Genomic DNA, 25,014 nt, shown 5'->3' with positions numbered 1-25,014 from the left:
GTAGAGCAGACTGAAAAACATGAGTGCATTCTTGTTCAGTTGCATCATCTTTCGGATCCAACTTGAACCTCATATGTTGAAAAAATAATGTGAGTCTTATTAGGAGGAAGCTAGAAAGTATGGGACAGAGCAAGACAATATTACTAATTGCAATGAATAACATTACTTATGGATAAACTAGGTATTGTCTTTCTCATTCCTGTACTGGATCCACGTCGGGAGGATATGTGCATGACACCTAACGGCAATGGTTGCCTCTGATACTAACTTGGCTGACCCTGTAGCATCATGTGGCCTTTTTAAACCCGCCTCAAAATGGATCTCCATTCTTCCTCCTTTAGATTTTGTTAATCTGTCAAGCATTATCCCTGATGTATGTTTCCACTTACGCCGTGGTGCTAGTTCAACAACGAATATGGAAAATGTTAGTGTACATCAAACTGTGAGAGTACATATAAAGGAGCCTGCAACTGCAACTTGACTCGGTCAGGTACCGTCTTGGTGTTGATGCTCATGAGGTTCATCTGATCTTGCCAAGTCCTGTTGTCTCAGCAGTGCTTCGGAAGTAGTGTTAGGTGTGAAGGCAGCTTGGGAACTGGCCAGTTCCGGAGCAAACGAATGAGTAACTCGTTGAGATGCCGGTACAGTTGAAGAAGAAGTTGCGGCTGGTGGAGCAGGTGATACTGTGTTTGTAGATTTAGCCGGTGTACTTGGACCTTCTACTGCACTCTAAGTACCAGCAGAATCTCGACGGCAAATCCTTTTCCGTTTCACCCGGCGAGTAACACCACTCCCTACTATATTATTTTCCTTGCTCTTTTTTGACTTTGCCATGTCAAGCCGTACCCACAACACAAAAGAATATAATCGCTCTTCAGAACTCATTGATGCAGATACAAACAAGCAATACTTTGATGTAAGACAATCGTATGAGGTTGGAGTATGTAAGAAAAACAGGACGGCATGACATATTCACAGCTACGATGTGTAAACTAAGCAGAAGGATTTTCAAGAAAATAGAAGTAATGCTAGCTAGACACCATATGAAAGATGCAACCAATATTACTCTGCCAAGTTAAAAGTGTCTTGTCATAAGTGGCAATTCAAAAAATTAGAAGTAGTACAACGTAGAAATCAATGCAAGATGCAACCACTATCAAACTGCCATGTTAAAAGCATCCAATCATGAGTGACTGATGCGGGATACACAATAGCAGTACTTTGATGTAAGAACATGGTATGATAGATAGATGCAGTGTATTCTAGACACAGAAAGCCATGTCATATGCACATGTATAACGTTTAAGCTCAGCAGGTGCAATTTAATCAAAATAAAAGAAATACAGACTAGACAACATATGCAACATGAAACCAATTATCACACTGTCAACTTAGAGAAAGCACCTGCGATGGTGGAGTATGGGAGATGAACTCATCATGTAACCTTGGGACTTCAACTTCATTAGCAGTAGGAGTGGGAAATCTAGAGAGTCTATGTTTGCATCGGTGCGGAGGACCACCAACATCCCCTAAGTTACTATTTTCCTTCCTATTTTCTGATATTGCCTTATGAAGTCAAAACCACAAGAAGATGAATAAAATTAGCTCTGCATTACTGGTTGATGCATGATACAGACGAACACTACTTTGATGTAAGGCAAGCGCAGGATAGGAGGATGGAATATATACAAAAAAAGACAGCATTTCATATTCACACGTACGATAGGAGGATGGAATATGTATGAAAAAACAGTAAGCGGAAGGCATTTCAACAAAATTAGAAGAAATCAAAGTTAGGCACCATATGAACATGCAACCAATATCACTCTATCAGGTAAAATGTGTCTCGTCGTAAGTGCCATTTAAAGAAATTAGAAGCAGTACAAGCTAGAAGACAATGCAAGATGAAACCTACATCACAGTCCCATGTTAAATGTGTCTTATGGGGATGTGATCATTGCAGATATAAGTTTTAAAGATATGCAGATGCAATTCAACATAATCAGAAGCAATACAAACTAGACATCATACGGAAAACGCAACCACATGGTGAAGTAGGGGAGATGTGGTCATCATGTACACGTATGTTCTAGAAACAGGAACACCTGTCATATTCACAGGCATTATGTGTAAAGTAAGCAGATGCAATTCAACAAAGTTAGAAGCAATACAAGCTAGACATCATACACAACATGCAACCACATATAATAGTGCCAAGTTAGAGCAAGCACGTGTGATGGTGGAGTAGGGGAGATGTGCTCATCATCTACATGGCTACATTGACTGTCTAGCCTTGTGTTGTCTTGCAAATCTTGTTGGGAGGATCGCGGAGTAGTATCTGTAGAGACCCCCTGTTTGAGTTGCTCCGAAGGACCACAATCATCCACTGCCGGACTAATTTCCTTCAGCTGTAATGATTTTGCATTGTGAAGTCAAACCGATAAGAAAAAGGAATAAAATTCACTCTTCAGAACTCATTCATGCATGATACTGACGAACACTACTCGGATGAAAGGCAAACACATGATGCGAGGATGGAATATGTATGAAAAACAGGATGGTGTGACATATTTACACCTATGATGTGGTAACTGAGCAGAAGCCATTTCAACAAATTAGAAGCACTGCAAGCTAGACACCATATGAATAATGCAGCCAATATCACTCTGCCAAGTTCAAACTGTATGGCGTTTCAAAAAATTAGAAGCAGTACATGCTAGAAATCATATGCAAGACACAACCAATATCACAGTGGCGACTTAAAGGTGCCTTATCATAAGTGACTAATGCGGGATATGCAAGAACAGTAGTCTGATGTAAGAACATCGTGTGATCATATATAGTATGTTCTAGAAACAAGAACATATGTCATATTTACAGGCATTATGTGTAAAGTAAGCAGATGCAATTCAACAAAGTTAGAAGCAATACAAGCTAATCATCATACGCAACATGCAACCACATATAATAGTGCCAAGTTAGACCAAGCACCTGTGATGGTGGAGTAGGGGAGATGTGCTCATCATCTACACAACTACGTTGACTGTCTAGCCTTGTGGTGTCTTACGAATCTTGTTGGGAGGATGGCGGAGTAGAATCTGTAGAGAACCTCCGTTTCAGTTGCTCAGAAGGACCACCATCATCCAATGCCTTGCCAATTTCCTTCAGCTTTTTTGATTTTGCATTGTGAGGTCAAACTGACAAGAAAAAGGAATATAATTCGCTCTTCAGAACTGATTGATGCATGATAGTGATGAAGACTACTCTGATGAAAGGCAAAGTCATGATACGAGGATGGAATATGTACAAAAAAATGGATGGCTTGACATATTCACACCTATGATGTGGTAACTAAGAAGGAGGCACTTCAACAAATTAGAAGCACTGCAAACTAGACACCATATGGAAGGTGCTATCAATATCACTCTACCAAGTTAAAACTATCTCGTCATAGGTGGCGTTCATCAAACTAGAAGCAATAGATGCTAGAAATCATATTCAAGTCGCAAACCAATATCACACTGCCAACTTAAAGGTGTCCCATCATAAGTGACTGATGCAGGATACACAAGAAGAGTAGTTTCATGTAAGAACATGGTGTGATAGACAGATATAGTATGTATCAAAAACAGGAAAGTGTGTCATATTCACACGTATCATGTGTAATCTAAGCAGATGTAGTTTACACTAATTAGGGGCAATACAAGCTAGACACCATATGCAACATGCAACCAGATATCACACTGCCAAGTTAGAGCAAGCACCTTGGATGGTGGAGTAGGGGAGCGGAGACTTGGACCTTGTAATGCACTATCGGCACAAGGAGAATTGGTACAGATGCTCTGTTTACGTTGCTGCATAGGACCACCATCATCGCCTTCCTTACTCTTTCCCTTCCTCTTTCTTGATTTTGCCTTGTCATGTCAAACCCACAAGAAAAAGGAATAAAATTTGCTCTTCAAAACTCATTGATGCATGATACTGACGAACACTACTTTCATGTAAGGCAGCCGCATGATAGGAGGATGGAATATGTATGAAAAACAGGACGGCGTGACATATTGACATGTATGATGTATAAAGTGTAAACTAAGCACAAGGTGCTTGAACTTGTTAGGATCAATGCAAGCTAGGAACCATATGAAAGATGAAACCAATATCACTCTGCCAAATTAAAAGGGTGCCCTAACAAATGTATTTGACCAAATTATAAGCAATACATGGCAACAAGCTAGAAATAATATGCAATATGCACTGAATAAAGGTGACTCATTGTAAGTGATTGATGCAGGATACAGAAGAGAGGTAGTTTCATGTAAGAACAAGGTTAACACATAGATGTAGTGTGTACCTAAAATAGGAAGGCATGTCATATTCACAGGTATAATGTGTAAACTAAGCAGATGCAATTTACCCTAATTAGAAGCATTACAAGCTAGACACCGTATGCAACATGCAACCACATATCACACTGCGAAGTTAGAGCAAGAACCTGTGATGGTGGTGTAGGGGAAGTGCGGTCTTCAAGTACAGAGCTACGTTCAATATCTTCATTTAGGCTTGTTGTTTCTTGAGAATCATGTGGAGAGCATGAAATTGCATTCTTTATAAGAGTAGCGCGTCTCATATAAACCCACAGGCGTGACTGTCTCATCATAAGCGATAGATGCAGGATACACAAGAACAATAGTTTGATGTAAGAAGATGGTGTGATAGGCAGATGTAGTATGTACCAAAAACAGGAAGACATGTCATATTCACATGTATAATGTGTAAGCTAAGGAGATGCAATTTAACAAATTAGGAGCAATACAAGCTAGGCACCATATGCAACATGCAACCAGATATCACACTGCCATGTTAGAGCAAGCACCTTGGGTTGTGGAGTAGGGGAGATGAGATTTGGAACTAGCACTGCAGTACAAGTAGTAGGAGAATCTGCAGAGATCATCTGTTTCGGTTGCTCCAGAGGACCACCATCATTCTGTGCCTTCATCCTTTCAGATTTTCCCTTGTCAAGTAAACACACAAGAAAAAGGAATGAAATTCGCACTTCCAAATTCGTTGATGCATGATACTGACGAACACAACTTTTATGTATGGCAACCACATTGTAGGAGGATGGAATATGTATGAAAAACGCTAAGCAGAAGTCATTTCAACAAATTGGACGCAATGCAATCTTGACACCATATGAAAGATCCAACCAAAATCACTCTACCAAGTTAGATGTGTCTCATTACAAGTGGCACTTCAACAAATTAGAGGCAATACATGTTTGAAATGATATGCAAGATGCAACCAATATTACACTGTCAACTTGAAGGTGGATCGTCAGAAGTGATTGATGAGGGATACACAAGAAAAGTAGTTTGATGTAAGAACATGGTTAATAGAAAGACGTAGTATGTACCAAAAACAGTAAGGCATGTCATATTAACAGGTATAATGTGTTAACTAAGAAGATGCAATTTAACCTAATTAGAAGCATTACAAGGTAGACACCATATGCAACATGCAACCACATATCACACTGCCAAGTAAGAGCAAGCACCTGCAATGGTGGTGTGGGGGAATTGTGGTCATCAACTAGAGAGCTACGTTAACTATCTTCATTTAGCCTTGCCGTTTCTTGAGAATCATCTAAGGAAGATGAAACTGCACTCTTTAAATGAGTAGGGCGTCTCACAGTAACCCACTGGGGTGACTGTCTCATCATAAGTGATTGACGAGGGATACAAAAGAGCATTAGTTTGATGTACGAACATGGTTAATAGACATATGTGATACGTCTCCAACGTATCTATAATTTTTGATTGTTCCATGCAATTATATTACCCCTTTTGGATGTTTATGGGCTTTATTTTACACATTTATATCATTTTTGGGACTAACCTACTAACCGGAGGCCCAGCCCGTATTGCTGTTTTTTTTCTATTTCGGTATTTCGAAGTAAAGGAATATCAAACGGAGTCCAAATGGAATGAAACCTTCGGGGGCGTGATTTTTGGAACGAACATGATCCAAAGGAATTGGAGTCCAAGTCAAGAAGCAGCCGAGGCGGCCACGAGATAGGAGGGCGCGCCCACCCCCTCTCGGCGCGCCCCCCTATCTCGTGGGCCCCTCGGGCGGCCACCGACGTACTTCTTCCTCCTATATAAGCCTACGTACCCTGAAAACATCCAGGGAGCCAATGAAACACAATTTCCACCACCGTAACCTTTTCTATCCGTGAGATCCCATCTTGGAGCCTTCGCCGGCGCTCCGCCAGAGGGGGAATCGACCATGGAGGGCTTCTACATCAACACCATAGCCCCTTCGATGAGTTGTGAGTAGTTTACCACAGACCTTTGGGTCCATAGTTATTAGCTAGATGGCTTCTTCTCTCTTTTTGGATCTCAATACAATGTTCTCCCCCTCTCTTGTGGAGATCTATTCGATGTAAACTCTTTTTGCGGTGTGTTTGTCGAGATCCGATGAATTCTGGGTTTATGATCAAGTTTATCTATGAGAAATATTTGAATCTCCTCTGAATTACAGTGTGTTATAAATTATTGCTTATCACAATTTAGCATGAGTAGAGTACAGTTGCCTACTTCTAGTATTGTCGGAATTACTATCTATCCAATAGTGCATCTTTACTAGGCAGTGTGGGTAGTGTCAGCATCATTTTTCTTTACTTGAGGACAAGCAAAAATCTGGGTGTGGGGGAAATTGATAGCACTTTCATTCATATTGTATTTCAAGCCTTTTTGCATAACAAATCAAACCTTGGACCACAGTTTTTACTTATAAAGTATTCATTCTTAATAAAATATTCTTATTATGATATTTTTACAACACTTATTCATATCTTGCAGGACTGGTGCATTTAGGCACCTAAACTTCATCGAAAGTGTTTATAACCTTCAAGCTGGGGATCATCTTGTGCGAAGAGTTAGAACTAGAAGGGTGAGCTGAAAAGAACCCACGCACCTAGTCAGACAAAGAAGAGCAGATGTCTGCTTGGGCGTGTGAGAAGAGGCTGGTCTGGCGCGACCAGCGAGAGGCCACTGATCCCACGCGCGAGGCCACGAGAAAGAAGGGGAGTTGAGGGGGTTGAAGGAAAGAAGATCATCAACCCGACTGCCTTTTTCTCACCAACTCCTCGCTGCCTTCTAGACTCACCTTCCACCAGATCGAATTAGGCAAGAAAAGGGGGATCGAGGGAAGGAAGAAGAAGATGAGATCGGAGGCCGTTCCATCTGGCTACCGCCCCTGATCGCCGACTTGCTGCTCTCCAACTCCTCGCTGCCTTCCAGACTCACCTACCACCAGATCGAATCAGACAAGAAAAGGGGGATCGAGGGAAGGAAGAACAAGACGAGATCGGAGGCTGTTCCATCTGGATGCCGCCCCTGATCGCCGACTTGCTGCTCTCCAACTCCTCGCTGCCTTCCACCACTCAACCACCACCAGATCGAAGCAGGGGATTGAGGGGAACGAGCAGGGAACCAGATCGAAGGAGAGAAAGGGAGAAGAGGGCGCCGAGAGATTGGTGGAGGCGCCCGATCCACCGCTCCTCTCCAACAACGACGCCAACCTGCTGCACTTCCTCGTCTTCAACCTCAAGAAACAGAGTTGTGGATCCTCTCCAACTTGGCTTCATTGATCGTCTTCGTCCCTGCTGCTCTCCTTCGCCTACAACATCTACAGCGCAGGAGACAACCCTGAATCTCTCTTCTCTTACTGTAGTTTTTTGAATTTTTGTTCTGAATATTCTGCAGCTTGAAATCTGAATCTCAGTTAACTGTTGATGTGTTCGTGAGAAAACTAGGTGGTTCAACTTGTAATATTCTTCTGTTGCCTGTGATGTTTGAGATAGTTCCATCATCTACTCTATGCTACTGATAATATGTTCAGTTCATACTTGTCATGTGTTTGTTAGTATTCTGCTACTATATGTGTGAGATCCCTTATGTGTTTGTTCTTGCTGAATTGTTGTTGCACTTGCTGGATATTAAGTTAGTTGTTATACTCCTGTGAGCTGCTGTCTCTTTTATTGGTTGCTTGAGTTTTGTGTGATGTCTGAACCATTTACCTTTGCTGCATGTTATTTTTGTTTTACCTTGCTCTAGTAATTTCTTGTTGTCATTACTGTTTGATTCATCTGTCTGGTTGTTCTGAATGTTTCGAGGGTGTGCTTCGAAGTCCTAGATCCCTGTGGAGAACACGACATCCGTAGTTTGGGCGTAAAAACCCTGCTATATTACATACGATCAATTTGACGCCGTTGCCGGGGATTTAAATTTCATTAGCACATTAGTAGAAGCAGATCAGAATTTATTTTAGGTCGATTATGTAGTATTGCTGGCAACTAACAATTTCCTCACATTGGCTGCAGTTTTGAGAGAAACTAGCATGTGTCAATTTCAGGAACTTTTACAGGAAATTGTCTTATGCTTCAACCTGAATATTCACTAGAGTCGTTTGATCCAGAAATTGAAAGGACCTTATTGAGAAGAAGAAGAAGAGAGAATCAAATACGGTTTCAAGTTGCTGAAACATTGCAAGATCAAGAAGAAGAAAAGATGCCTGATCCAGTACCTTTGCTCAGGGACTTGTGGATCCCAAGAGATCATGGGATACCAGGAGAAATAGTGCAACCGATTATTCAGGCGAATAATTTTGAATTGAAGCCTGCTCTGATTAACATGGTGCAACAGTCCAGATTTGGTGGAACAGCTTTAGAAGACCCCCATGAGCATATCAGGACTTTCTTGGAGTATTGTAACACCCTCAAGGAAAATGGAGTTTCTCCGAGTGCTATTAGATTATCACTATTCCCATTTTCCTTGAGAGATGGAGCAAGAGTATGGCTTCACTCCTTGCCTGAACATCTGAAGGATACTTGGGAGACTTTATTGCAGACATTTCTTGAGAGATACTTTCCACCGACAAAAGCTGCTGAATATAGGGACAAGTTAACAAGGTTTACTCAATATGATGGAGAGAGTTTGTATGATGCATGGCAAAGATTCAACTCTTTAATCAGAATGTGTCCTCATCATGGTTTAGAAAGATGGCTAGTGTTACAAACCTTTTACAAAGGGCTGTCCACTCAAACCAGAGCCTTTGTTGATTCTGCTGCGGGAGGAGGAATTATGAACAAAACTCTTGATGAAGCATTTGCATTGATTGAAAGCATGGCGTCTCATCATTTCCAATGGTCAAGTGAAAGATCAATAGCACCACCACATCCTGGTGTGTATAATGTGTCTGCAAATGATAGCATGGTGGCTCAGATTGACATCTTGAACAAGAAGATGGATAGTATCATGTCAAATTGCATCGGTACTTCCGTAGCTTCAGTAAGTGTGCCTCAAATGTGTGATGTATGTGGCCAAGCAGGTCATCCTTCAACAGAATGCACCTTCTATTCAGCAATTGGATCATCGGTTTCAGAAGTAAGTTATGCCCAAAGTCAAGGTCCATTCTCAAACAGCTACAATCCTTCTTGGAGGAACCATCCAAACTTGTCGTACAAGAACAATCAGTCATATGCAAGTGGATCGACAATACAAGGAAATCCACCACCAAATCATCCAAGTCAATTTCAAGTGCCAAGACAGAATGAACAACAAAATGTTCAGTCAAATGGAATGGAGGAAATCATGAAAATGCAGTTGGAATTGATGAGCAAGATGACAAATGAAGTTAATGGCTAAAAGGATACTGTTAAGATGCTTGTGAGCAAAATGGATAGTATGGTGGGAGAAAATGAAGCAAGGCTGCCTGCGCAACCAATTCCAAATCCGAAAGCTCACTGTGGGGCAATATCTTCAGTTGATGCAGTGACTACAGAATTTCACTTTAGAACGGTTGGTCTTGTTCTTCAAACACTTAGCCTAGAAGAAGATACACTTGTAAGGCACAACATAAATACAAGTTCAATATGTGGTATGATAAAATACATATAGCCTACCTAATACTTTGGATCAAACCAGTGTTAAACAAGGGTTGTCCAGTCTTCGTCTGTAATATATTCCACTGGAGATGTTTGGGCGATTTCATTCTTAGCCTTGCCTTCAAAGTGAGATTTTCTAAGGTGGTACCGATACTGTCGCAGAGCAGACTGAAAAACATGAGTGCATTCTTGTTCAGTTGCATCATCTTTCGGATCCAACTTGAACCTCATATGTTGAAAAAAGAATGTGAGTCTTATTAGGAGGAAGCTAGAAAGTATGGGACAGAGCAAGACAATATTACTAATTGCAATGAATAACATTACTTATGGATAAATGGTCAAGGAAGGTGTTAAACTAGGTATTGTCTTTCTCATTCCTGAACTGGATCCACGTCGGGAGGATATGTGCATGACACCTAACGGCAATGGTTGCCTCTGATACTAACTTGGCTGACCCTGTAGCATCATGTGGCCTTTTTAAACCCGCCTCAAAATGGATTTCCATTCTTCCTCCTTTAGATTTTGTTAATCTGTCAAGCATTATCCCTGATGTATGTTTTCGCTTACACCGTGGTGCTAGTTCAACAACGAATATGGAAAATGTTAGTGTACATCAAACTGTGAGAGTACATATAAAGGAGCCTGCAACTGCAACTTGACTCGGTCAGGTACCGTCTTGGTGTTGATGCTCATGAGGTTCATCTGATCTTGCCAAGTCCTGTTGTGTCAGCAGTGCTTCGGAAGTAGTGTTAGGTGTGAAGGCAGTTTGGGAACTGGCCAATTCCGGAGCAAATGAACGAGTAACTCGTTGAGATGCCGGTACAGTTGAAGAAGATGTTGCGGCTGGTGGAGGAGATGATACTGTGTTTGTAGATTTAGCCGGTGTACTTGGACCTTCTACTGCACTCTAAGTACCAGCAGAATCTCGACGGCAAATCCTTTTCCGTTTCACCCGACGAGTAACACCACTCCCTACTATATTATTTTCCTTGCTCTTTTTTGACTTTGCCATGTCAAGCCGTACCCACAACACAAAAGAATATAATCGCTCTTCAGAACTCATTGATGCATGATACAAACAAGGAATACTTTGATGTAAGACAATCGTATGAGGTTGGAATATGTAAGAAAAATAGGACGGCATGACATATTCATAGCTACGATGTGTAAACTAAGCAGAAGGATTTTCAAGAAAATAGAAGTAATGCTAGCTAGACACCATATGAAAGATGCAACCAATATTACTCTGCCAAGTTAAAAGTGTCTTGTCATAAGTGGCAATTCGAAAAATTAGAAGTAGTACAACGTAGAAATCAATGCAAGATGCAACCACTATCAAACTGCCATGTTAAAAGCGTCCAATCATGAGTGACTGATGCGGGATACACAACAGCAGTACTTTGATGTAAGAACATGGTACGATAGATAGATGCAGTGTATTCTAGACACAGAAAGCCATGTCATATGCACATGTATAACGTTTAAACTCAGCAGGTGCAATTTAATCAAAATAAAAGAAATACAGACTAGACAACATATGCAACATGAAACCAATTATCACACTGTCAACTTAGAGCAAGCACCTGCGATGGTGGAGTATGGGAGATGAACTCATCATGTAGACTTGGGACTCCAACTTCATTAGCAGTAGGAGTGGGAAATCTAGAGAGTCTATGTTTGCATCGGTGCGGAGGACCACCAACATCCCCTAAGTTACTATTTTCCTTTCTATTTTCTGATATTGCCTTATGAAGTCAAAACCACAAGAAGATGAATAAAATTAGCTCCGCATAACTGGTTGATGCATGATACAGACGAACACTACTTTGATGTAAGGCAAGCGCGGGATAGGAGGATGGAATATATACAAAAAAAGACAGTGTTTCATATTCACACGTACGATAGGAGGATGGAATATGTATGAAAAAACAATAAGCGGAAGGCATTTCAACAAAATTAGAAGAAATCAAAGTTAGGCACCATATGAACATGCAACCAATATCACTCTATCAGGTAAAAAGTGTCTCGTCGTAAGTGCCATTTAAAGAAATTAGAAGCAGTACAAGCTACAAGACAATGCAAGATGAAACCTACATCAAAGTCCCAAGTTAAATGTGTCTTATGGGTAAGTGACCGTTGCAGGTATAAGTTTTAAAGATATGCAGATGCAATTCAACATAATCAGAAGCAATACAAACTGGACATCATACGGAAAACGCAACCACATGGTGAAGTAGGGGAGATGTGGTCATCATGTACACGTACGTTCTAGAAACAGGAACACCTGTCATATTCACAGGCATTATGTGTAAAGTAAGCAGATGCAATTCAACAAAGTTAGAAGCAATACAAGCTAGACATCATACGCAACATGCAACCACATATAATAGTGCCAAGTTAGAGCAAGCACGTGTGATGGTGGAGTAGGGGAGATGTGCTCATCATCTACATGGCTACGTTGACTGTCTAGCCTTGTGTTGTCTTGCGAATCTTGTTGGGAGGATCGCGGAGTAGTATCTGTAGAGACCCCCTGTTTGAGTTGCTCCGAAGGACCACAATCATCCACTGCCGGACTAATTTCCTTCAGCTGTAATGATTTTGCATTGTGAAGTCAAACCGATAAGAAAAAGGAATAAAATTCACTCTTCAGAACTCATTCATGCATGATACTGACGAACACTACTCGGATGAAAGGCAAACACATGATGCGAGGATGGAATATGTATGAAAAACAGGATGGTGTGGAATATTTACACCTATGATGTGGTAACTGAGCAGAAGCCATTTCAACAAATTAGAAGCACTGCAAGCTAGACACCATATGAATAATGCAGCCAATATCACTCTGCCAAGTTCAAACTGTATGGCGTTTCAAAAAATTAGAAGCAGTACATGCTAGAAATCATATGCAAGACACAACCAATATCACAGTGGCGACTTAAAGGTGCCTTATCATAAGTGACTAATGCGGGATATGCAAGAACAGTAGTCTGATGTAAGAACATCGTGTGATCATATATAGTATGTTCTAGAAACAAGAACATATGTCATATTTACAGGCATTATGTGTAAAGTAAGCAGATGCAATTCAACAAAGTTAGAAGCAATACAAGCTAATCATCATACGCAACATGCAACCACATATAATAGTGCCAAGTTAGACCAAGCACCTGTGATGGTGGAGTAGGGGAGATGTGCTCATCATCTACACAACTACGTTGACTGTCTAGCCTTGTGGTGTCTTACAAATCTTGTTGGGAGGATGGCGGAGTAGAATCTGTAGAGAACCTCCATTTCAGTTGCTCAGAAGGACCACCATCATCCAATGCCTTGCCAATTTCCTTCAGCTTTATTGATTTTGCATTGTGAGGTCAAACTGACAAGAAAAAGGAATATAATTCGCTCTTCAGAACTGATTGATGCATGATAGTAATGAAGACTACTCTGATGAAAGGCAAAGTCATGATACGAGGATGGAATATGTACAAAAAAATGGATGGCTTGACATATTCACACCTATGATGTGGTAACTAAGAAGGAGGCACTTCAACAAATTAGAAGCACTGCAAACTAGACACCATATGGAAGGTGCTATCAATATCACTCTACCAAGTTAAAACTATCTCGTCATAGGTGGCGTTCATCAAACTAGAAGCAATAGATGCTAGAAATCATATTCAAGTCGCAAACCAATATCACACTGCCAACTTAAAGGTGTCCCATCATAAGTGACTGATGCAGGATACACAAGAAGAGTAGTTTCATGTAAGAACATGGTGTGATAGACAGATATAGTATGTATCAAAAACAGGAAAGTGTGTCATATTCACACGTATCATGTGTAATCTAAGAAGATGTAGTTTACACTAATTAGGGGCAATACAAGCTAGACACCATATGCAACATGCAACCAGATATCACACTGCCAAGTTAGAGCAAGCACCTTGGATGGTGGAGTAGGGGAGCGGAGACTTGGACCTTGTAATGCACTATCGGCACAAGGAGAATTGGTACAGATGCTCTGTTTACGTTGCTGCATAGGACCACCATCATCGCCTTCCTTACTCTTTCCCTTCCTCTTTCTTGATTTTGCCTTGTCATGTCAAACCCACAAGAAAAAGGAATAAAATTTGCTCTTCAAAACTCATTGATGCATGATACTGACGAACACTACTTTCATGTAAGGCAGCCACATGATAGGAGGATGGAATATGTATGAAAAACAGGACGGCGTGACATATTGACATGTATGATGTATAAAGTGTAAACTAAGCACAAGGTGCTTGAACTTGTTAGGATCAATGCAAGCTAGGAACCATATGAAAGATGAAACCAATATCACTCTGCCAAATTAAAAGGGTGCCCTAACAAATGTATTTGACCAAATTATAAGCAATACATGGCAACAAGCTAGAAATAATATGCAATATGCACTGAATAAAGGTGACTCATTGTAAGTGATTGATGCAGGATACAGAAGAGAGGTAGTTTCATGTAAGAACAAGGTTAACACATAGATGTAGTGTGTACCTAAAATAGGAAGGCATGTCATATTCACAGGTATAATGTGTAAACTAAGCAGATGCAATTTACCCTAATTAGAAGCATTACAAGCTAGACACCGTATGCAACATGCAACCACATATCACACTGCGAAGTTAGAGCAAGCACCTGTGATGGTGGTGTAGGGGAAGTGCGGTCTTCAAGTACAGAGCTACGTTCAATATCTTCATTTAGGCTTGTTGTTTCTTGAGAATCATGTGGAGAGCATGAAATTGCATTCTTTATAAGAGTAGCGCGTCTCATATAAACCCACAGGCGTGACTGTCTCATCATAAGCGATAGATGCAGGATACACAAGAACAATAGTTTGATGTAAGAAGATGGTGTGATAGGCAGATGTAGTATGTACCAAAAACAGGAAGACATGTCATATTCACATGTATAATGTGTAAGCTAAGGAGATGCAATTTAACAAATTAGGAGCAATACAAGCTAGGCACCATATGCAACATGCAACCAGATATCACACTGCCATGTTAGAGCAAGCACCTTGGGTTGTGGAGTAGGGGAGATGAGATTTGGAACTAGCACTGCAGTACAAGTAGTAGGAGAATCTGCAGAGATCATCTGTTTCGGTTGCTCCAGAGGACCACCATCATTCTGTGCCTTCATCCTTTCAGATTTTCCCTTGTCAAGTAAACACACAAGAAAAAGGAATGAAATTCGCACTTCCAAATTCGTTGATGCATGATACTGACGAACACAACTTTTATGTATGGCAACCACATTGTAGGAGGATGGAATATGTATGAAAAACGCTAAGCAGAAGTCATTTCAACAAATTGGACGCAATGCAATCTTGACACCATATGAAAGATCCAACCAAAATCACTCTACCAAGTTAGATGTGTCTCATTACAAGTGGCACTTCAACAAATTAGAGGCAATACATGTTTGAAATGATATGCAAGATGCAACCAATATTACACTGTCAACTTGAAGGTGGATCGTCAGAAGTGATTGATGAGGGATACACAAGAAAAGTAGTTTGATGTAAGAACATGGTTAATAGAAAGACGTAGTATGTACCAAAAACAGTAAGGCATGTCATATTAACAGGTATAATGTGTTAACTAAGAAGATGCAATTTAACCTAATTAGAAGCATTACAAGGTAGACACCATATGCAACATGCAACCACATATCACACTGCCAAGTAAGAGCAAGCACCTGCAATGGTGGTGTGGGGGAATTGTGGTCATCAACTAGAGAGCTACGTTAACTATCTTCATTTAGCCTTGCCGTTTCTTGAGAATCATCTAAGGAAGATGAAACTGCACTCTTTAAATGAGTAGGGCGTCTCACAGTAACCCACTGGGGTGACTGCCTCATCATAAGTGATTGACGAGGGATACAAAAGAGCATTAGTTTGATGTACGAACATGGTTAATAGACATATGTGATACGTCTCCAACGTATCTATAATTTTTGATTGTTCCATGCAATTATATTACCCCTTTTGGATGTTTATGGGCTTTATTTTACACATTTATATCATTTTTGGGACTAACCTACTAACCGGAGGCCCAGCCCGTATTGCTGTTTTTTTTCCTATTTCAGTATTTCGAAGTAAAGGAATATCAAACGGAGTCCAAATGGAATGAAACCTTCGGGGGCGTGATTTTTGGAACGAACGTGATCCAAAGGAATTGGAGTCCAAGTCAAGAAGCAGCCGAGGCGGCCACGAGATAGGAGGGCGCGCCCACCCCCTCTCGGCGTGCCCCCCTATCTCGTGGGCCCCTCGGGCGGCCACCGACATACTTCTTCCTCCTATATAAGCCTACGTACCCTGAAAACATCCAGGGAGCCAATGAAACACAATTTCCACCACCGTAACCTTTTCTATCCGTGAGATCCCATCTTGGAGCCTTCGTCGGCGCTCCGCCAGAGGGGGAATCGACCATGGAGGGCTTCTACATCAACACCATAGCCCCTTCGATGAGTTGTGAGTAGTTTACCACAGACCTTCGGGTCCATAGTTATTAGCTAGATGGCTTCTTCTCTCTTTTTTGATCTCAATACAATGTTCTCCCCCTCTCTTGTAGAGATCTATTCGATGTAAACTCTTTTTGCGGTGTGTTTGTCGAGATCCGATGAATTCTGGGTTTATGATCAAGTTTATTTATGAGAAATATTTGAATCTCCTCTGAATTACAGTGTGTTATAAATTATTGCTTATCACAATTTAGCATGAGTAGAGTACAATTGCCTACTTCTAGTATTGTCGGAATTACTATCTATCCAATAGTGCATCTTTACTAGGCAGTGTGGGTAGTGTCAGCATCATTTTTATTTACTTGAGGACAAGCAAAAATCTGGGTGTGGGGGAAATTGATAGCACTTTCATTCATATTGTATTTCAAGCCTTTTTGCATAACAAATCAAACCTTGGACCACAGTTTTTACTTATAAAGTATTCATTCTTATTGAAATATTCTTATTATGATATTTTTACAACACTTATTCATATCTTGCAGGACTGGTGCATTTAGGCACCTAAACTTCATCGAAAGTGTTTATAACCTTCAAGCTGGGGATCATCTTGTGCGAAGAGTTAGAACTAGAACGGTGAGCTGAAAAGAACCCACACACCTAGTCAGACAAAGAAGAGCAGATGTCTGCTTGGGTGCGTGAGAAGAGGCTGGTCTGGTGCGACCAGCGAGAGGCCACTGATCCCACGCGTGAGGCCACGAGAAAGAAGGGGAGTTGAGGGGGTCGAAGGAAAGAAGATCATCAACCCGACTGCCTTTTTCTCCCCAACTCCTCGCTGCCTTCCAGACTCACCTACCACCAGATCGAATCAGGCAAGAAAAGGGGGATCGAGGGAAGGAAGAAGAAGATGAGATCGGATGCCGTTCCATCTGGCTGCCGCCCCTGATCGCCGACTTGCTGCTCTCCAACTCCTCGCTGCCTTCCAGACTCACCTACCACCAGATCGAATCAGGCAAGAAAAGGGGGATCGAGGGAAGGAAGAACAAGACGAGATCGGAGGCCGTTCCATCTGGCTGCCGCCCCTGATCGCCGACTTGCTGCTTTCCAACTCCTCGCTGCCTTCCACCACTCAACCACCACAAGATCGAAGCAGGGGATTGAGGGGAACGAGCAGGGGAACCAGATCGAAGGAGAGAAAGGGAGAAGAGGGCGCCGGGAGATTGGTGGAGGCGCCCGATCCACCGCTCCTCTCCAGCGACGACGCCAACCTGCTGCACTTCCTCGTCTTCAACCTCAAGAAACGGAGCTGTGGATCCTCTCCAACTTGGCTTCGCTGATCGTCTTTGTCCCTGCTACTCTCCTGCGCCTACAACATCTACAGCGCAGTTGACAACCCTGAATCTCTCTTCTCTTACTGTAGTTTTTTGAATTTTTGTTCTGAATATTCTGCAGCTTGAAATCTGAATCTTAGTTAACTATTGATGTGTTCGTGAGAAAACTAGGTGGTTCAACTTGTAATATTCTTCTGCTGCCTGTGATGTTTGAGATAGTTCCATCATCTACTCTATGCTACTGATAATATGTTCAGTTCATACTTGTCATGTGTTTGTTAGTATTCTGCTACTGTATGTGTGAGATCCCTTATGTGTTTGTTCTTGCTGAATTGTTGTTGCACTTGCTGGATATTAAGTTAGTTGTTATACTCCTGTGAGCTACTGTCTCTTTTATTGGTTGCTTGAGTTTTTGTTTTACCTTTCTCTAGTAATTTCTTCTTGTCATTACTGTTTGATTCATCTGTCTGGTTGTTCTGAATGTTTCGAGGGTGTGCTTCGAAGTTCTAGATCCCTGTGGAGAACACGACATCCGTAGTTTGGGCGTAAAAACCCTGCTATATTACATACGATCAATTTGACGCCGTTGCCGGGGATTTAAATTTCATTAGCACATTAGTAGAAGCAGATCAGAATTTATTTTAGGTCGATTATGTAGTATTGCTGGCAACTAACAATTTCCTCACATTGGCTGCAGTTTTGAGAGAAACTAGCATGTGTCAATTTCAGGAACTTTTACAGGAAATTGTCTTATGCTTCAACCTGAATATTCACTAGAGTCGTTTGATCCAGAAATTGAAAGGACCTTATTGAGAAGAAGAAGAAGAGAGAATCAAATACGGTTTCAAGTTGCTGAAACATTGCAAGATCAAGAAGAAGAAAAGATGTCTGATCCAGTACCTTTGCTCAGGGACTTGTGGATCCCAAGAGATCATGGGATACCAGGAGAAATAGTGCAACCGATTATTCAGGCGAATAATTTTGAATTGAAGCCTGCTCTGATTAACATGGTGCAACAGTCCAGATTTGGTGGAACAGCTTTAGAAGACCCCCATGAGCATATCAGGACTTTCTTGGAGTATTGTAACACCCTCAAGGAAAATGGAGTTTCTCCGAGTGCTATTAGATTATCACTATTCCCATTTTCCTTGAGAGATGGAGCAAGAGTATGGCTTCACTCCTTGCCTGAACATCTGAAGGATACTTGGGAGACTTTATTGCAGACATTTCTTGAGAGATACTTTCCACCGACAAAAGCTGCTGAATATAGGGACAAGTTAACAAGGTTTACTCAATATGATGGAGAGACTTTGTATGATGCATGGCAAAGATTCAACTCTTTAATCAGAATGTGTCCTCATCATGGTTTAGAAAGATGGCTAGTGTTACAAACCTTTTACAAAGGGCTGTCCACTCAGACCAGAGCCTTTGTTGATTCTGCTGCAGGAGGAGGAATTATGAACAAAACTCTTGATGAAGCATTTGCATTGATTGAAAGCATGGCGTTTCATCATTTCCAATGGTCAAGTGAAAGATCAATAGCACCACCACATCCTGGTGTGTATAATGTGTCTGCAAATGATAGCATGGCGGCTCAGATTGACATCTTGAACAAGAAGATGGATAGTATCATGTCAAATTGCATCGGTACTTCCGTAGCTTCAGTAAGTGTGCCTCAAATGTGTGATGTATGTGGCCAAGCAGGTCATCCTTCAATAGAATGCACCTTCTATTCAGCAATTGGATCATCGGTTTCAGAAGTAAGTCATGCCCAAAGTCAAGGTCCATTCTCAAACAGCTACAATCCTTCTTGGAGGAACCATCCAAACTTGTCGTACAAGAACAATCAGTCATATGCAAGTGGATCGACAATACAAGGAAATCCACCACCAAATCATCCAAGTCAATTTCAAGTGCCAAGACAGAATGAACAACAAAATGTTCAGTCAAATGGAATGGAGGAAATCATGAAAATGCAGTTGGAATTGATGAGCAAGATGACAAATGAAGTTAATGGCTTAAAGGATACTGTTAAGATGCTTGTGAGCAAAATGGATAGTATGGTGGGAGAAAATGAAGCAAGGCTGCCTGCGCAACCAATTCCAAATCTGAAAGCTCACTGTGGGGCAATATCTTCAGTTGATGCAGTGACTACAAGGAGTGGAGTTATGTCCGGACCATTACTTCCTACTCCGAAGACATATGTCCCTCCTGCTATGAGGCCAAGTTCATCCGGAACTCCACCTTCAACATCATCAGAGAAACTAAAGGAGAAAGAAGTTGATAACCGAATTGAAACTGAATTCGAATTTCCTGGTTTTCAAACAAGAGCTGAGACTTTGCTAGAGGAAGCAATAACAACCAACAACATTCCTTTTCCTGAGCAGTTCAACAAACCCAAAGATGACAAGCAATTTGCCAAATTCTTGGAAACTATGAAGGGAGTTCAGATTACTATTCCTATTCTTGAAGATGTCTTGCATGTTCCAATGTATGCCAAATACTTCAAGGAATTGCTAACAAAGAAAAGAAGCATGTCTGAGCCAGAAGTAGTGACTCTATCAAAGGAATGCAGTGCAATAATTCAGAATTCCATGCCTGAAAAATTGGATGATCCAGGAAGCTTTTGTGTACCATGTGTGATTGGAAACAAAACTTACAGTGCTCTGTGTGACTTGGGCTCAAGTGTAAGTGTGTTACCACATTCAGTTAGCAAAAGGATGTTCTTGGGAGAATTAAATCCAACAGCCATAACCCTTCAGTTAGCCGACAGAACATATAGGAAACCTGTTGGGATTCTTGAGGATGTTCCAATCAAAGTTGGGAAGTTTGCTTATCCGGTTGACTTTGTAGTGTTAGATATGGAGGACAAAAGTGAGGCTGTGATCCTTGGAAGACCATTTTTGGCCACAGCTGGTGCACTTATTGATGTCCAAGAAGCTAAATTGAGCCTGAGGTTTGGAAATGAAAAGGTGGAGTTTGACATGAAGCATGCAACACATGTTCCGCAAGAAGAAAAGCACTGCTACAGAATTGATACACTACAGAAATGTGTGGAAGAAGGCTATGAAGAGAGGTATGGAAGTAATTGTTGTGAAGTAGTTGAGGAGGACAATAGTGAAATCAGATATGAAGAAATCAGACCTGTTAGCATATTGGAAAGCAGTACAAGGCCACTAGAGAAGATGCAACCAAGGCAAATAGAAATGAAACAACTTCCAGAAAGTTTGAAATATGCATTCTTAGATAATGACAATCAGTGGCCAATTATCGTGAATAGGGAGTTGACGGAAAGGCAAATAAAAGGGCTTCAAGCAGTTTTGCAAAAGTACAAGGATGTTATTGGATATTCAATTGATGATATGAAAGGGATAAATCCTGCTGTCTGCTCTCATAGGATTTACTTGAAAGAAAGCAGTGTACCAATTAGAGAAAGTCAAAGAAGGTTGAATCCCCATTTGCAAGAGGTTGTTAAAAAGGAGATTCTTAAATTGCTCTCTGCTGATATCATATACCCAATTTCGGACAGCGAGTGGGTGAGTCCCATTCACATGGTTCCCAAGAAAGGAGGAATAACCGTCATTGAAAATGAACAAGGGCAAACGATTCCTAGTAGGACTGTCACAGGGTGGAGAATGGTCAATGATTTCAGAAAGTTAAATGAAGTAACGAGGAAGGACCATTTTCCTTTACCTTTCATTGACCAAATGCTGGAAAGGCTTGGTGGGCATGAATATTTCTGCTGCTTAGATGGGTATTCAGGATTCTTGCAAATCCCAATTCATCCGGATGATCAAGATAAAACAACTTTCACTTGCCCATACGGAACATTTTCTTACAAAAGACTAGCTTATGGACTTTGTAATGCACCCCCAACATTTCAAAGGTTTATGCTCTCTATATTCTCTAATATGATAGGAAGCAAAGTGGAGGTGTTCATAGATGATATTACAGTCGTTGGAAAAAGTTATGAGGATTGCTTGAATAATTTGGCAGCAGTTCTTCAGAGGTGTTCAGAACACAATCTAGTCTTAAACTGGGAGAAGTGTCAGTTTCTTGTAAAGGAAGGAATTATTTTGGGACATTTGGTATCTGAAAGAGGAATTGAGGTTGATCAAGCAAAAGTTGAAGTAATATCAAAACTTCCACCACCTGTAAATGTGAAGGGAGTAAGGAGCTTTTTGGGACATGCTGGGTTCTATAGAAGATTCATAAAGGATTTCTCCAACATAGCCAAACCCCTCACTAATCTCCTAAACAATGATGTTAAGTTCAATTTTGATGCAGAATGTGAAAAATCCTTCAACTTGCTCAAGGAAGCATTGGTCACTGCTCCAGTAGTGCAACCCCCTGACTGGGAATTACCATTTGAGATAATGTGTGATGCAAGTGACTTTGCTGTGGATGCAGTACTGGGACAAAGAAAAGGAAAAGATTTGCATGTAATATACTATGCTAGCAAAACTCTTGATGGTGCTCAAGCTAATTACACAACCACAGAAAAGGAGTTGTTGGCAGTAGTGTATGCCTTTGACAAATTCAGGCAATATCTTGTAGGGTCTCATTGTGTAGTTTACACAGACCACGCTGCAATTAGATATCTACTCAACAAGAAAGAAGCCAAGCCAAGGTTAATTAGATGGATACTCTTGCTTCAAGAATTTGATGTGGAAATCAAGGACAAGAAAGGAGCTGAAAATGTTGTGGCAGATCACTTGTCGAGGTTGCAAAACAATGCAGTAGACTCCTTACCTATCAATGATGTTTTACCAGGGAGCAATCTTATGCAAGTGACTAGTATACAAAACTATACACCATGGTATGCAGATATAGTTAATTATCTGATCTGTAACAAAGTCCCTACAGATTTTGGGTGTCAAAAGAAGAAGAAATTCTTATCAGATATGAAGCACTTCTTTTGGGATGAACCTTACTTATTCAAACATTGTGCTGATGGTATTGTTCGAAGATGCTTGCCGGAAGGTGAAACTAAAAGTGTGATCTATCATTGCCATTCATCCCCTTATGGAGGTCATGCAAGTACTAGGAAGACTCAAGCGAAAATTTTGCAAGCGGGATTTTACTGGCCAACTTTATTCAAGGATGTACATTCCTATATTGAAGCTTGTGATCCTTGTCAGAGAACTGGAAACATTTCAAAAAGGCAAGAGATGCCTCAAAAAGGAATTCTTGAAGTAGAGCTCTTTGATGTATGGGGAATTGATTATGTTGGACCCTTGCCATCATCAAAAGGGTACAAATACATATTGGTGGCAGTGGACTATGTGTCAAAATGGGTTGAGGCTGTACCAACCGTCAATGTTGATTCCAAGTCAGTTTGCAATTTGTTCAAGCAAGTGATCTTTCCAAGATTTGGTGTGCCACAGATTGTTATCAGTGATGGAGGAACACATTTCAACAACTCCCAACTAGAATCTCTCTTAGCAAAATATGGAGTTCATAATCACAGAATTACAACTCCATATCACCCGCAAGCAAATGGACAAGTGGAGTTGTCTAATAGAGAAATAAAGGCCATTCTCGAGAAGGTAGTATCAAAGTCAAGGTCTGACTGGGTACAGAAATTACCAGACACACTATGGGCATATAGGACAGCATATAAAACACCAATTGGAATGTCACCATTCAGGTTAATATATGGAAAAGCATGCCATCTACCCGTTGAACTTTAACACAAAGCTCAATGGGCACTAAGGAAACTCAATATGGACCTTGATGCAGCAGGAAAATACAGAAAACTTCAACTCTGTGAAATGGAAGAACTGAGAGCTGACTCTTACGAGAGTGCAAGAATTTACAAAGAAAAGACTAAGATCTGGCATGACAAGCATATACTGAGGAAAGAATTTCATCTTGGACAGTTGGTATTGGTCTATGATACTAGGTTTCATTTATTTCCTGGTAAATTCAAGTCAAGATGGTATGGCCCTTGCAAGGTGAAGAAGATTCTGCAAAATGGTGCTATTCAAGTGCAAAGTACTTCTGGAGGTCTCTTCCTTGTAAACGGTCAAAGACTGAAGCCCTACATCCCTGGAGATCCACTTCTTATTTCTGAAGATGAGAATGCAAGCGAAGATCAAGACCCAGAGGAGGAAATTCAAGAAGGCGAGGGGACCCAAGAGGTGTCAATCCCTGCAGGACCCTGACCTCACTGACGAGACATGGTCGAGCTAAAGACCTAAAACAAGCGCTTTTCAGGGGGCAACCTGAATCTTTAATAAGTTATTTTCCTTATTTAGTTTTCATAGAATTTTTTTTGTGTTTATGTCTTTCTTTTTCAGCAAATAAAGGCGAGGGGAGCACAAACAGGGAACACAAACAGAGAAGAGTGGAGAGAAGAAAGTAGGAGAGAAGAGTTTACAAATACCAGGTGATTCTGTTCCACTTGAAGCAACCTTTAGAAAATTTAGTATGAGAACTGGCATTTAATTGCATTGAAACTCTTTTTGCATGGTGACACCTTACTCTTCACTGCAAAGTAGGATTTACTCCAAGAAGATTGTTGATTCTCTTAATACTAAAACTATGCAGCTGTATTATTCTTATGGTAATTTGTGATAATGAATACTTTATACCTCCATGTAAATGTTCAATGGGAATGCCTTGAGTCTAAGTGAAACCTTCTAATGAATTGATGTGCTGTGTCTGACTGTCCCAAGTTAAGCTAAGTAACTGGTGGCACTTAAGTAGTAGCTATGATCTCTGGATCTGTAGTCTGTGAAAAACAGTGCCATTAGCTATGGATTCCTCTTTCAATTATTCCTGTTTTACTTAAGCTAAGTAATTTTCAAATAACTAAATAAAATAATTATAATAATTTAAGTCTGATCGACCTACAGTAGCATGTCATGTTCCCTGGATCGGTGGCTTGTGAAATCTGGTAGATTGGACTATAAAAAAAATTATATAAAAAGTGCTATAATTTGTCGAACCAGGTGTATACCATGTTCTCGGGATCGGTGGTATGTTCCTTCGGGGAGATAATAACAAAAAATATATACTAATAATTTGTCGAACCAGGTGTATACCATGTTCTCGGGATCGGTGGTATGTTCCTTTGGGGACATAATAAAAATATATACTAATAATTTGGTCGAGCCAGGTGTATACCATGTTCTCGGGATCGGTGGTATGTTCCTTTGGTGAGACTGATATAATTTTATCATTTGTGATTTAAATTCAATAAGTAACTTGTTTTTCTAATTGATTTTGGGGTCCCAG

General features: G+C 40.8%; 2 non-coding genes and 1 pseudogene across 2 annotated transcripts; 1 reads left to right on the top strand and 2 right to left on the bottom strand.

The window, feature by feature from the left end:
- Window positions 1–8,948: 8,948 nt before the first annotated feature.
- On the bottom strand, window positions 8,949–9,055 carry LOC119282899. Its single transcript, XR_005138930.1, has one exon. It is a non-coding gene; the product is annotated as a small nucleolar RNA R71 (small nucleolar RNA).
- A 9,979-nt stretch (window positions 9,056–19,034) lies between these two features.
- Window positions 19,035–19,141, bottom strand: LOC119282902. Its single transcript, XR_005138932.1, has one exon. It is a non-coding gene; the product is annotated as a small nucleolar RNA R71 (small nucleolar RNA).
- A 130-nt stretch (window positions 19,142–19,271) lies between these two features.
- On the top strand, window positions 19,272–23,939 carry LOC119279799 (annotated as a pseudogene).
- Window positions 23,940–25,014: the final 1,075 nt, after the last annotated feature.

Source organism: Triticum dicoccoides, chromosome 3B (assembly GCF_002162155.2).
Source record: "Triticum dicoccoides isolate Atlit2015 ecotype Zavitan chromosome 3B, WEW_v2.0, whole genome shotgun sequence".
Lineage (NCBI taxonomy): Eukaryota > Viridiplantae > Streptophyta > Magnoliopsida > Poales > Poaceae > Triticum > Triticum dicoccoides.
Note: the sequence above shows the minus strand (reverse complement) of the source record. Positions and strands in the feature narration are given on the sequence as shown.